At 39.0% G+C, this 15,824-nt stretch overlaps 1 protein-coding gene across 1 annotated transcript in view; it reads left to right on the top strand.

The window, feature by feature from the left end:
• The window catches only part of LOC134286862 (tetra-peptide repeat homeobox protein 1-like), a 265,454-nt gene that overhangs the window by 14,703 nt on the left and 234,927 nt on the right, over nt 1–15,824 (top strand). The gene's annotated exons all lie outside the window — the stretch shown is intronic.

The raw sequence follows: 15,824 nt of genomic DNA, 5'->3' as shown, positions 1-15,824 counted from the left end.
TCCAGGCATTCCTCCTGAGGTTTCTCCAGAAATTGCTTCAGGGATTCTTCCAGGGATTTTTGAAAGAATTTTCCCTGGGATTCTTCCAAGAATTTCTTTAGAAATGTCTCTAAGGATTCCTCTAGGAATTTTTCAAGAGGTTTCTTTAGAAATTTCTCCTGGGAGTTTCTTCATGGACTCATCCCGGGATTTCTCCAGCAATTCATCTAGAGCAATTCGGGAGTTCTTCTAAAAACTCCATACTCCACTAGATTGCTCCCAGAATTCTTCTGAAAACTCCACCAAGAACTCATCTAGAAATGTATCCAGAGTTTACTCCAGGCATTAGTTCAGGAATTTCTCCAGGGATTTTTCAAGGAAATTCCCCAGGGTTTCCTCCTGGGATTTCTTAAGGAATATCTCGAGAGATTCCTCCAGGAATTGATACAGGCATGTCTCCAGGAATTTATCCAGGGGTTACTCCAGGCATTCCTCGAGAAGTTCCTCCAGAGATTTCTAAGGGATTCCTCCAGGCATTAATCCAGGATTCCTTTAGAAATTACTACCGCAATTTCTCCACGAATTTATCTAGAAAATCCTCCAGAGATTAATTAGAAATTACCCCAAGAAATCCTCCCGGAGTTTATCCAAGAAATATTCCAATAATTCTTCCTGGGATTCCTGAATGATTTCCTCCTGAGATATCTCTAGGAATCTCTTCAAATATTTTTTTTCAGGAATCCTCCAGGAAATCCTCAAGGGATTCTTTTAAAAATTTCCCCACAAATTCTTTCTAAAATTTATTCAAGAATTATTCCAGGTATTCCTCCTGGCATTCTTCCAGGATTTCATCCAGGCATTTCTCCAGGGACTCCTCCAGGAGTTCTACCACGAATTTCACCAAAAAATACCCCAGGTATTTCTTCAGGAATACTTTCGGTAATTTATTCAGGAATGGATCCAGGAATTCCTCCAGGAATTTCTTCGGAAATTCGTACAGCAATTCCTTCAAGAATTGTTCCAGGAATTCCTCCAGAAATCCTTCCAGGGTTTCCCCCAAGAATTAATCCAGGAATTTCTTCTCCGCGGTTTCCTCTACACATTCCTCCAGGAATTATTTCATGGATTCCTCCAGAAATTCCTCCGATGATTTCTCCAGTAATTCTTCCAGAAATTCCTTCTGAAATTTCTCCTGGAACTCCATTGGAAATTCCTCACAGAATTCCTCTAGGAATTTCTCTAAGAATTTCTTTAGGAATTTCTCTATGAATATATTCAGAAATTACTCCATGGATTCCTTCCAGAATTCCTCTAGAGATTCTTCCAGGAATTCATTGAAGGATTCCTCAAAGAATTGATTAAGGGATTCTTCCTGGAATTCATCCATGAATAGTTCCATGGAATTTTCCCAAGATTTCCTATAAAGATTTGTCCAGAAATTCCTCCTGAAATTCCACCTGGAACTTGTCCGGAAGTTCCTCCAGGAATCCCTCCTAAGGTTCCTCCAGAAATTTGATTCAGGGATTTCTCTAGGGTTCTTTCCAAGAATATCTCCAGAGATTCTTTCAAGAATTTTTGTAGAAATTTCTCTAAGAAATTTTGCGGGAATTGCTTATGAGGTTTCTTCGGAAATACCCCAGGAATTCTTTCAGAAAGTCCTTCAGGAATTCATATAGGAATTCCTTGAGGAATTCCTCTGGGAATTCCTCAGAAATTACTACTGCAGTGTCTCCAGGGGCTCCTCAAGAAATTCCACCAAGATTTACCGTAGGTATTTCTTCAGAAATTCCTACAGAAATTTCTTCAGAAATTGATCCATTAATCCCTTCAGGAATTTCTTCGGAAATTCCTACAGCATTTCTCCAGGAATTTCTGCAGGAAATCCTTTAGAGATTGCTTCCGATATTCTTTCAGGAGATTCTTCAGGAAATTCTATAGGAATTTTTCCAAGGGATTCCTCCGGAAATTCTTTCAGGTTTCCTCTAGGAATTAATCCATGAATTTCAACTCCAGGGATTCCTCTAGAAATCCATCCAGGAGTTATTTCACGGGTTCTTCTAGAAATTCCACAAGGAATTCCTCCAAGAATATACCAGAAATTCCTGCAGGAATTCCTCTAAGGATTCTTCCGTGAGATTCCTCCAAGAATCCCTAGTGGAATTCCTCCAGAAATTCCTCTGGGAATTCTTCTAAAAATTTATCTTGGAATTTCATCAGAAACTTCTCTAATGCTCCAGGCATTACTCCAGGAACTTCTCCAGGGATGCCTCCTTCAGAAATTTATCCATTAACTTTGGAGCCAAGGGCTGGAAGTCTCTTTAAAAAAAGACAAATCAATCAATCAATCCATTAACTTTTCCAGGAAATCCACAAGGAATTTATTACACGGGGATGAAACAGCCTCGGGCTGAAAATCCCCATAATAAAGAGCCAATAATATAAAGGAATTTGTCCAAAAAATTTTCTAGGATTTCCTCCAGAAATCCATCTTGGAATTGCAGAGAAAATTTGCTTATGATTTCACAAAAAAAAATGTACCTATGATGCTTCGTTCTATGATATTTCAAAGTAGGTGGTGTCTGTGGGAAATGTTTGATTTTCACTGGAGTTTTCCGAAAAAATAGGCGACCCTGATTTTTTTTCAATTTAGTTTTTCAAATATATATAAATATATATAAACTTCATACCAATTTGTACGATAATAAAAAAAATCCCCTAATGCTCCAGGCATTAGTCCAGGAACTTTTCCAGAGATTCCGCATGGAATTTTTCCAGAAGGTTCTTCCGGATATCCTCCAGAAGTCATCTAGGAATTCCTCCTGTGATTTCTTGAAGAATTCCTCTAAGGATTCCTCCAGGAATGCATCCAGAAATTCCTCCAAGGATTCATCTAAAAAAATTTCTATTAATTTCTACAGGGATTTCTGATGCGGATTCTTCAGATTTTTTTTCCTGAAATTCCTAGCATAATTGCTCTTCGGATTCCTCCAGGAATTCATCCAGGGATTCCTTCAGGTATACTTACACAAATTACTCCAGGGGTTCCTGCAGGTATTGCTCCGAGAATTCATGTAATGATTTCTTCCGAAATTTCTCTCGGGATTTTTTAAAAAAATTATTCAGCGGTTAGTTAAAAAATTACAATATTCTGTTCATAATGTTTTTCAGGGATTCACCCCAGGTTTTTTTTAGGATTACTTGTAGATTTTTTGAATAATTTGAAGGATTTCTAGAGGAATTTCTCCAGCGATTTGTTTTGAAATTCTTTTAGAAAATTTTAGAGGGACATAGAAGCCAAGAAATTCTCCAAGAAGTCATCCAGGAATTCTTTCACAATTATCTCATGAATACCAAGTCTTTTACAAGTCCAATCATGAATACCTTCAAATTTACGATTACATCTTGCAGCACCAGTTTTTAAATATATTAAAACTTCCTCAATGACCATTTGAATTTGTGCGTTGTTTGATAGACGCAAAAATACCCCTGGCCCACGAAATAAAGGAAATTAATAGTGACCGACTAGAAATCACCTCCAGCATGGTTTTAATGAATACACTCGCGTTTACGCTTCAGCTACGTACTTACATCTATTCTCACTAGGAATTCACAAAATTTTGCTGGAATTCCATTGCAAATTCAACAAGAGTTTTTTCCCACATGATACTTGATTTCTATAAAGAAGCACTTAACTATATTTTGCAGTAATGCTGCTAGAAAATTCAAAGATTCTTAAAGATACCCATCCAGGAATTCCTGGAAATTATCATTTAGATTTAATTTCTCAGCGATTTAAAAAAGAAGATGTTCAAAGTATTGCTTTTTATATAATTCTGATTATATAAGGCAGGAACAAATCTCATTTTCTTCTTTTGTCACAGCGCTCGTTGACTCGTTAAGGGGGAGGATGATAAATAATAAATGTATTCGATGGAAAAATATCCAAACAATTAGGCAACCTAGATAAACTCATCGGATTTATTAAGAAAGTTTCTGTGGAACTCGAATTACACCTTAAATTTGTTGATTTTCTTGAACATTTTATTTGTGCCCCCCTCAAAATGTTGAATTCCGACCAAAATTTTCCGAGGGGGCGGTGACATAAGAGAAAATCGAAATTTGTATTAGCCTAATATTTCCAAACAAAACTAACTAATTACATAGACCATTTTGGACAATGATCTTGTAAAGAGTGACAAGTTGAGAATTGTCTCCAATAACTGTCAATTTAAACACATATTATGCCAAATAAATGTCTATTATTGTACGTGCAGTTGAAACCCGGAATTTTCGACTAGCGAAGTTGGATTTTTCTCCAAATCCGCGCGTCGGACCTAACTTCGGAAGTTTGCTATACAGAGCACCACTTCCGAAGTTAGGTCCGTTAGGTCCGACGCACGGATTTGGAGAAAAATCCAACTTCGCTAGTCGAAAACTCCGATTTTCAACTAAATTAAGAATATAGATATATGTTTGTCACCACGACAGTGGTTTTCAGATTTTTTTTAATTTCCATATATAAAGTCATGAAAAATTTCTGGGGGGGGGGGGGCCTGGCGGATTCTGGGGGGGGCCTGCCCCCCCTGGCCCCCCCTCTAGTGACGCCAATGAAAATCGAATAGAAAACCGTGAATTTGGGCGAGTAGTGATTAAAACGACTAGTGATAAAACCGAAACGCCACTGTATACGATTTTTTCCATACAATGATTTACGATATGTGGTTGGCTGGGTAATATCCTAGAAACGTGTAGTGGAAACCGATTGCAATTTCATGCAGCTTCCGGTGAAGACCAGGCGAATACATTAATCTCACATGTTCAACTTCTGTGTTTTTTTTATTGTCGTACAAATAGCGACGAAGGTTTTCAGAATTCAATATATTTTTTCATAGGTAGAGTTCATATATATATATATATATATATATATATATATATATATATATATATATATATATATATATATATATATATATATATATATATATATATATATATATATATATATATATATATATATATATATATATATATATATAAGTTATGGTTGCTTCCCACCAACCAAACAAACCGAACATCGTAAACGACCAGAATAGTCAACACCATCAAGTAAGGAATCTGCAACGTCAGCAGGTGGAGCTAGAGAAGGAGCTGCAACGACTCCGCGCGCATTTCTACGAAGAACAGTCTACAGCACCGCAACCGGACACCACCACGAGGCACCACAACGCGATCCAATAGAGTGTGCATACTCAGCAAGTAGCTGGACAGGGCTCATAGGTAGTCAGGGACTCAGGATAGGTATAATAAATCAGTCTAGAGTCAGAGCTCTAAGTGTGAAGAACAATTTTGTGTTTTTTAAAAACCTCTATCCGCAGCCCCGTTTTATAACTGGCTTAGTGCGGTAGGATACAGTGGTGCAGTGATAATTAAGTGAGTGCGTTCGTGGAATCGTCGACGAGGGAATATCGACCGACGAGGAAACATCCCCAAAGGAATATTGGAGATTTGCAGCGAACTCCGGAATTGTCACCACCCACGGACCTGATTGCTGACTCCCATCATCACCCGCGCGACGGCTTATCGCGCAAAAATAAGGTTAGTAACTTAGTTAAGAAACAGTGAAAAGTGATCCCCACCTAACATAAATGAAACGATAAAGAATTTTGAAATAAGGCGCAGTCGAGATAAAAAAAAGATTATTTTAACCAAATATAAGTGAAACGATAAGGAATTTTGAAAAAAAGGCGCAGTCGAGATTATAAGGTTATAATCGATAAAAATATCAAAAAGTGATTTGAAAACGGACAAGCTATTGAAAAGTGCGTGAAAATTACGGTGAATGCAGAATTTTAGTAGTTAGTGAATACACATTTTCCCAGTAATCCCAAAATTTTAGTGAACCAAAATCTCAATTATTCCATTTTATTTTTCTGAAAAGCGTGCGAAAATTACAGTGAATGCAGAATTTTAGTAATCAGTGAATACGCATTTTTCCCAGTAATCCCAAAATATTAGTGAACCAAAATTTCAGTTAATCAAAAATTGAGATTTTGAAGAAAATTTAAGCGAACCAGGATCTCAGTTGATCTAAATTGAGATTTTGACGTAATTTTTTTGAAAGCCGACTTTTTAAGTGAAATCTAGTATACTGCATGTTCACCCGAACAATGTCGATGGAACTACAGCAATTGGTGGATGAGCTGATGGCAAAAATGGAGCAACAACGGCTCCAGATTTCTGCCCTTGAGGCCTCCCGAAACCAATCAAGTAGTCCGTCACAGCAAGCTACTGTGGCAGTTGAGAAAAGGTTCGATGGTTTCAGCGTACCTGATCCCATCAAACTTATTCCGACTTTTTCGGGAGAACCGGCAATGTTATCTTCCTGGATCGACTCCGTCGACCAGAAAATAGCGTATTGCCAGGCCACTATAAACGACCAAACCACTGTGGACAGAGTAATGCCACTCTGGACTGGTCTCATCCGAGACAAAATTGTCAAAGATGCAAATGATGTATTAGTCAGAAACCAAGTAAAAAACGATTGGAATGAAATAAAACAGGCCTTAAAGGATGAGCTCGGAGATAAACGTGACTTAGCTACGCTAAGTACAAAAATAGCTCAGCTGAAACAAGGCAACCAAGATCTGACTTCATATTATCAGTCATGCAAGAAGTTAAAAGCAGACATAAATGCTAACCTTCTTGCAAACGACGATACCAGACCGTGTGTCAAGATCTTAATGGTTAACTACGAGGCAATGATAACTAACGCATTCATTGACGGCCTTCCCGACCATCTCTCGTCTTTAACACGAATTTATAGGCCCAAAAACCTGCAAGAGGCTTATGAAGGAGCCTTAGAACAGCATTTGGCCAATCAGCGGAGACGCGAAAAATTGTCAAAATTTCATGACTCAAACACTTCAAGAAATCTTAACAGTAATTCGAAAGGTTATCCCTTTGGACAAACCGGGCGTGGGTATAATGCTCCACAACCCCAAAACAGACCCCAAAATTCAAACCCCCATAATTCGAATTCATCCCAAAATAATCGCTTCATTCCCCAACAAAAGCATGCCAGTAACTTTATCCCACAACACAACAATCGCTTCAGTCCACAACCTGGCCGACTCCAAATTAAACCAGAGATAATGTCGCAACAAACTAGACAATATCACTCTAATTTAAATCACCATGAATCCGTTCAACCCCAGTGCGAACAACCAGATGTTACTGGTTACGACACCCAATGTTGTAACTGCGAACCAAGTTACGGTCAGATGACAAACGATGAACACCAAGCTAACATTCCGGTTGAAGAAAATTCGAATTCCGATTCACCTGTCAATGGTGAAAACCTAAATTTTCATCTGGGACTGGACATTCCCCAAGAGGAATGACCAACAACTTCCTTCCCTATATCGTAATACAATCACCCAAATTTGGAGAGATTAAATTGCTTATTGACACTGGTGCCAATAAAAACTACATCTCACCGAAATTGGTCCCATATAATTCCATTAGATTAGGTGCTCAACATAAAATTACTAACATAAGTGGAACCTTCTCTGTGGATAAATTCACATATTTTAATCCGTTCGTAAATTTCAATAAAAACCTCCCATCTCAAAAATTCTTCTTATTCGACTTCCACAATTTCTTTCAAGGACTGATAGGATACGAATCTTTAAAGTCATTGAGAGCTGTTATCGATACGGCTAAGGATACCTTGAGAATTGGATCGATAGAAGTCCCACTCCACAAAAAATTCCCTGAAACGATAAATATAAATGCAAACGAGACCAAGGCTATCTTCATGCCAACGTCCGTTTCGGACGGAGATTTCCTTTTCGGAAATGAGGTCAAACTGCTGAAAAACGTCCACATTTTGGCTGGACTCTACACCAGCAAGAATCATCGCGCTGAAATCCTCATTCACAACTTCAGTAATGAATCCCAAGAAGTCAGCCTTGGTGATGTTCTTAACGTGGAGCTTAATAATTTCGAAGTCACTTCCCCACAAAAGTCGGATTCTAACAAAACGGAGTCTTTAAACCAACATATTCGTATGGATCACTTAAATTCAGAGGAAAGGACAGAACTAACAAAGGTGCTTGGTAAATTTCAAGACGTGTTTCACCACGGAAATGAACCTTTAACCTTTACAAGTGCAATTCAACATGAGATCAATACAAGGGATGAACTTCCCGTATACACAAAGTCGTATAGATACCCCTTCTGTCACAAAGAAGAGGTACAACGACAAATTATGAAAATGCTCGAACAAGGAATCGTTCGACATTCAAGCAGTCCATGGTCTTCCCCAGTATGGGTAGTGCCAAAGAAGCTAGATGCTTCTGGACAAAGGAAATGGAGATTGGTTATAGATTATCGAAAGTTGAACGAAAAAACTTTAGATGATCGTTACCCGATCCCCAACATAACGGACATTCTAGATAAACTAGGAAAATGTCAGTATTTTTCAACATTGGATCTAGCTTCTGGCTTCCACCAGATAGAGCTAGCAAAAAAGGATATTCATAAGACAGCTTTTAGTGTCGAAGGAGGACACTACGAGTTTCTCAGAATGCCCTTTGGATTAAAGAACGCTCCCGCCACATTTCAAAGAGTGATGGATAACATCCTCCGAGAACATGTCGGTGTGATTTGCCTGGTGTACATGGATGATATCATCATCTATTCAACCAGCCTGCAGGAGCATTTGATAAATATATCCAAAGTAATGGAGACTCTTCGCAAACACAATCTGAAAATTCAGATTGATAAAAGCGAATTTCCCCAGAAGGAGGTAGCCTTCTTAGGACACATAGTTACTCCTGAAGGAGTAAAACCCAATCCGGATAAAATCAAAGTTATCCAAAATTGGCCTTTGCCAAAAAATGAAACCGAACTCAAAGGGTTCTTAGGAACCATGGGTTACTACCGAAAATTCATAAAGGATTTTGCTAAAATTGCAAAACCTTTAACCCAGCAACTACGTAAAGGCGAAAAGATCACTCATTCACCCGAGTTTGTATCAGCCTTCAATCGTTGCAAAAATATCCTGACCAGTAGCCATGTGCTTCAACGTCCGGATCTTTCGAAGCCATTTGTGCTCACCACAGATGCTTCTAACTACGCTTTAGGCGCGGTTTTGTCACAAGGGCCCATTGGGAAAGACAAACCTATAGCCTTCGCGTCACGTACGCTGACGAAAAGCGAAGAAAGGTACTCTACAATTGAGAAGGAACTTCTCGCTATAGATTGGGCGTGCAGATATTTCAGACCATATCTGTTTGGTCGGAAATTTACTTTATATACGGATCACAAGCCGTTGACTTACGCCTTGAATATGAAAACATCAAATGATAGGCTCATTCGGATGAAACTGCGACTTGAACAATTCAACTACGAAATTCAATATCGCCCCGGAAAACAAAACGTCGTCGCAGACGGTTTGTCTCGTCTTCACCATGAAATAAATATTAACCCGGCAATAAATGCTAACGAACAAGAATCTCTATCATCATCCAGCGACGAAGATAAATCTGATGACAATAACGATAATGATGACAGTGATAGTGGGACCGTCCACTCCAGCTCATCTGATGCAAGTGACTTGATCAAAATGACCTTACGACCAATTAATGTCTTCAAAAATCAAGTTTTAATTACAGAAGGGCCAAGGAACGATGAATCGTACGAGGAAATTTTCCCCTCTGTATTCAGACGAACCATCACCAGAGCAACATTTGGATTGGTGAACGCCATAAGTATCTTCCGAGACTACATGCATCCGACCCGAACGAGTTGTATCCTATGCCCAGAAAAATGGTTAAAATGGATATAATTAGCTTATAAAAACTATTTTTCCCGTAATAAATCCTTCAAAGTTGTACTCACCCAGTCTATTTTGCAGGATATTCTTACCGAAGAGGGACAAGACCAGATCATCGAGGAAACGCACGACCGCGCCCACCGCGGAATCGAAGATAATTACAAGGTGATCTCTGGAAAATACTTCTTCCCAAGGATGCGGAACAAGGTAACAAGCTTCGTTAACCTTTGTAATATTTGCCTTCAAAACAAATACGAGAGGAACCCATATAAAATTAAATTCGCATACACCCCAATCCCTGCTAAACCTCTCGATATCGTTCATTTAGACATCTTCATATCCAGTCCAAATATCTTTCTATCCGCAGTGGATAAGCTATCTCGATTCGCGATGCTTATCCCTGTCAAGTCAAGGTCTATTCCGGACATCAAAAGGGGTCTCGTTAAATTACTCACGACATTTAGAACCCCAAAGATGATTGTGTGTGACAACGAAGTCGCTTTTAAGGCAATAGAAATACGAGGTCTCCTTCAGAGGCTTAATATAGAAATTTATCACACACCGTCAGATCACAGCGAAGTGAATGGTATCGTGGAACGATTCCATTCAACTTTAAGCGAGATCGTTAGGTGTATCAAACATAAGTTTCCCGATCTTTTGAACAAAGAAATATACAAAATAGCGACGGAACTGTACAACACAACCATACATTCGGCAACTCAACTAACGCCCTTTGAAGTATTTTTCGGATGCAAAGATGGCGACGAAAGACCACTTGATCTCCCAAAGATACTTGAAAATAGGGACGAACTCTTTGATGAAATTATTCAAGAATTAGAAGCGCGTCAGAAAAAACAAATTGATTCTCGTAATAAAACTAGGGAGGACGACCCAATTTTTGAACCAAATCAAGACATTTTTGTAAAAACTTCCGGCATTCCTAATAAAAGAAAAGCTAAATTCAGAAAACAGAAAGTTAGGGTCAACAGGAGGAAAACAGTGATGGATTTCAGAGATATTAAGCTACACAAAGGAAACTTAAAAAGGAAAAGGAAAGCTTGAAAGATAAAAGAATCTGTCTCCTCCAATCTTGAATTGCCTAATCGAAAAAAAAAAAAAAAAAAAAAAAAAAAAAAAAAAAAAAAAAAAAAAAAACCATAATCATACTAAATCCATACTAACACACTAACTTTAACTTTACAGCTAATATGTGCTTCGATCATTATATACAGTATAATTCCATACACATTGGCAGACTCATTTTTGAATGTAATAAACATAGGAAATAACCCAATTGTCGAAATCAAAATAACCAATTGTAAGATACAAACCGGAAACATAAAAATCATACACCCAGTGAAGCTAGATAGAATTGAGGAGAGCATGGAAATTATAACGAATTCATTCTATAACAAACTAACAAATACTAACAACCCCTTACACGAAGTGATCAAGTTCAGGATTAAGAAGCTATATGCAACTCTCTATGGATTGAAGCCACAGCAGGCACGTCGCCACCGACGATGGGATTCACTAGGCACCGCGTGGAAATGGATAGCTGGATCACCGGATGCGCAGGACTTACACATCATCAACTCTACCATGAACGAGCTTATTAACCAAAACAACCACCAATACAAGATAAACGACAACATCAACAACAGGATTACGCAGCTCACGATAACCGTTAACCAAATAGCTAACTCCCTCAACAGTAAAAACAAGGCAAACCTGGATGCCTTAGATGCAGTCACAACAATGTTAAACGTCGACGTCATCAACGAGCTATTGGACAACATTCAAGAAGCCATCACCCTCTCAAAGATCTCCATCAGTAACAACAAAATTCTATCTACGCGGGAAATTAACATCATCAAATCAACCCTTCAAGACCAAGGAGTACTCATCCACTTCCCAGACGAAGCACTTCAATTCGTTACCCCGAAGGTTGCTGTTAGAAACGGTGATTTACTGTACATCCTTAACGTTCCACAGCTGGAATCTACAACATCGACAATCACAAGGATCTACCCACTCATCGTGGATAATCAAATAATCAGATCATACCCAAGCCACATCATACGGCATGGTAACAAATTATTCACGACCAGAAACCCAGAAGATTTCGTCCAAAAATCAACATTCATCACAGAGTTTGAGGACGACTGTATCCAAGCCATCATATTTGGAAAACAGTCACGATGCAGTTCTATTTTCCAAAACGAAACCACCCAACAACTGGTAAACGAGAACACCCTATTAATCTCGAATGCCGTCAACCACACCTTGGAAACAAATTGCGGACCAGATACCAGAAGAATCACCGGAAATTTCATCATCAAATTCAACAACTGCACCGTCAACTTCAACGGCGGTAGAGGAGCGGACCTGGTGTGATGGTTAGAACACTTGACTATCACGCCGAGGACCTGGGATCGAATCCCACTCCCGACAAACTCGCAAAATGTGAGTTCTTCCTTCGGAAGGGAAGTAAAGCGTGGGTCCCGAGATGAACTAGCCTAGGGCTAAAAATCTCGTTAATACAGATAGAAAAAAAAAAAAAAAAAAAAACTTCAACGGCCAATCATTCCGAAGTTCGGAAACGTTCATCGACACCGAAGTAATCAACAATGCATTTCACAACAGTTTAATGGAATGGAGTCTTCATAAACCACACGACATAGCAGAGATCAGCAATACTGCAGTTAGTAACCGGCAAAAATTGGACCACGTATATCTGCAACAAGACAGTCTACATTTCAAACTTTGGACAACGTTCGGAGGAATTTCGATATCAACCATACTTGGATTTTGCGGTATTTGCATCATCATCAAAGTCATCGTGAAAAACATAACCAACGGACCGGGACGTTCCGTACTTGAGGAGGGTTCAGTTATGGTTGCTTCCCACCAACCAAACAAACCGAACATCGTAAACGACCAGAATAGTCAACACCATCAAGTAAGGAATCTGCAACGTCAGCAGGTGGAGCTAGAGAAGGAGCTGCAACGACTCCGCGCGCATTTCTACGAAGAACAGTCTACAGCACCGCAACCGGACACCACCACGAGGCACCACAACGCGATTCAATAGAGTGTGCATACTCAGCAAGTAGCTGGACAGGGCTCATAGGTAGTCAGGGACTCAGGATAGGTATAATAAATCAGTCTAGAGTCAGAGCTCTAAGTGTGAAGAACAATTTTGTGTTTTATAAAAACCTCTATCCGCAGCCCCGTTTTATAACTTATATATATATGAACAAAAACTGTGGGAACCAGTGGAAAACATACAGGCCTGGCAAGGGGAAACATACAGGCCTGGAAGGGATTATGTCGTGGTGATGAAGAACTAAGATGAACGGGTTAACGGCATTGATAATGAGACAGGGACACGAATGGTCTAGGCAGCCTACCGAGTATTAAGGATAGTGTCCCATTTGGACGCCATGATGTTTCAGACTGGCAGAAAAACCGCCAACCTGATAGGCTACAGTGAGCGATCGTGCGGATGATTATGCCCGCATAGAAAGTGTTGAAGATGGTGAAGGAAAAACGAGTGAAGCGTAGAATTTCGGTTCTGGAAATGCCCCCCTTACGTTGAAGCAGTTCCGACAAGTCCCTTCGTAACCGAGTCCGTCAACATTATCGGCAGCCCGAAGACTACAAGGGCTTATGGAATTGACTATCCCGAAGGACGGAGCGCCGAGAACGTAAAGCCACCATCGTTTAGGATCTGCTGTGTGGTGCAAGGAGAGAGGTGGAAGGAAAGAAGCCCTGCACTTTAAAATCAAATAAACCTCATTTGATAGTTAATAATTACAAAAAGGAAACTATATGTTGTAATTTAACTTTAAAAGACATGCTCATTTTACCCCATCGATTGTCCAATTCACCCCCACCAACTTTTTCTCTCACCAGCTTTTGATGCACATTTTTGTGAATACAATAATAATAATAAGAAAAACAATGTTCTTCAAATGCAATGTCTTACCAAATTTCTAGAGTACATCACTACATTTCTTGTAACTCGGTAAAATTCCACTGGAAACGACCAAAATGCTTAGGTTGACCATTGTACTCCCACAGCCCCTACAGATTTTTCCTGATATTCGTATTTTTTTCAGAAACTCCGCCAAGAATTCTTTGGGATTTTTTTTGCTTCGGAAACGTCTCCAAAGATTCCTTCGAAAATCCATTCTCCAGCGATTCCTTTGCCAAATTCATCGAGGGATTCATTATTCATTCGGGAATCTTCTGATGATTTTTTGGGAATCCCTTCAGAGATCCCTTGTTGGTTTTTTTTTCAGGATTCCTCTAGTGATTCCGATTCTGATCCTTGTTTTTTTTGCAAATTTTACCAGGGATTCAGGATTTCAAGAATTCCTCTAGGCATTCTTTTCAGGCAGGAATTTTCTACAGGGAATTCTTCGGCTATTTTTTCATGAATTTCTTCAGGAAGTCTTTCAGGTATACCTCTAGAGATTCCACCCGAAATTTTAACAGGGACTCTGTAAATTCTCTACATGCTCCTTTGGAAATTTCTTCATGACCCCCCCCCCCCCCCCCCCCCCTTGAATGGAACGGCCAATCAACTGTAGAACTCTTGCTCAACAAAAAAAACCTTTGCCAAAGAATCCATCTTTTTAAATTATTTTATTTTATATTGTGCTCTGATACAAGAATGTCTTATCGAAAGACAAAACTGATCTAGATGAAGTTGCAGTCGTTCTATACCAACGACGAAGAAGTTAAAATGTAGTAACAACCAATACAAAGCACTTTTCTGAGGACTGCAACTAGTGCAACTGAATTCCATATTTGCATAGTCAATGTTAGCGCTACTATAGTTTTCAACACACTTTTTGAAATTATGACAATGAATCATGTGAAGTTCTAGATGTTTCCTACGTTGACATCCAACTGAAAGTTAGATCTTGCAGCAAATGTAGCATCTATCAGCCTTAAGCACTTTGTCAAAGACGGTCGGTGCACGGAACGACGCGTTTTCAAATGCTCATCAAGTGTTCCTTACGCGTCTTTGATGAGAAATTCTTCAAACTGATACAGTTACAGCCAGTAAATCGGGTTTCCTTCAACCACCCTAGGCTAATGCAGAAAAATATCTCTAGATTAGTCAATTGGGTTCTTTAGGGGTATCCAGATTATTTCACAATCGGAATCTCTGTCCAAAAATTAGTCGAAATCCAAAATTTCATTATTTTTGGTGACCTGGAACTATTTTTAAAATGCATTTGAAGTTTGTAAAGGGATGTATGCTTATAGACTATGGCAATATTTTATTCACTAAACAACCCAATTCTGAAGCTACATAAAAACAGTCTTCAGCAAATTTGCGCAACATTGATAGATCTATAAATTTACCGAAAAATGTAAAGGAATTGCAACTTAACATTTTTGGTTTCCAACTTCTTTTAAATGATAGAATACCCTAATTTACATCTATATTGGGATGATGGCATAGTTAAGGGGGGGGTGGGGGGTTTCAAGACCTCTCAAAATCAATGAAATACGGAAAATATCGACGCAGTTTATCTAATTTAGGCATATTCACGTGAAAACTAGTACATTAAGTTGAAAAAGTTGAATATTATCCAATTTTGGAGAGCTTCGCCCTCCCAACTACGTCACAAGTTGGCACGTATGGAAGATGGCCTTAGTATTAGGAACAACTTCGTAGAAGACTATATTTGTCTAAAAAGTATTTTGGAGGCGCTGAATGCATCTTTCATAAATCTGCTTCCTGGCACAGGGTTCAAAGCCTGATGGCTGCAAGGTTTTTCAGTATAGTTTTGCCATAATTACTCTATATGTTGGCTGACATTTCTCTTCTCTGCCAAACGATATTGAGAACTTTAATCTTTAACCCTTTGGATTCGAAATTTTCACCTTTCTGGATGCAACCTCGATGGTCTAAAACAAGTTTGTGAAGAATCCATCCGTCCCCAAAGGGTTAAACTAAGCTTGTATTACTAAGTAAGTAAGACTT

Source organism: Aedes albopictus, chromosome 2 (assembly GCF_035046485.1).
Source record: "Aedes albopictus strain Foshan chromosome 2, AalbF5, whole genome shotgun sequence".
Lineage (NCBI taxonomy): Eukaryota > Metazoa > Arthropoda > Insecta > Diptera > Culicidae > Aedes > Aedes albopictus.
Note: the sequence above shows the minus strand (reverse complement) of the source record. Positions and strands in the feature narration are given on the sequence as shown.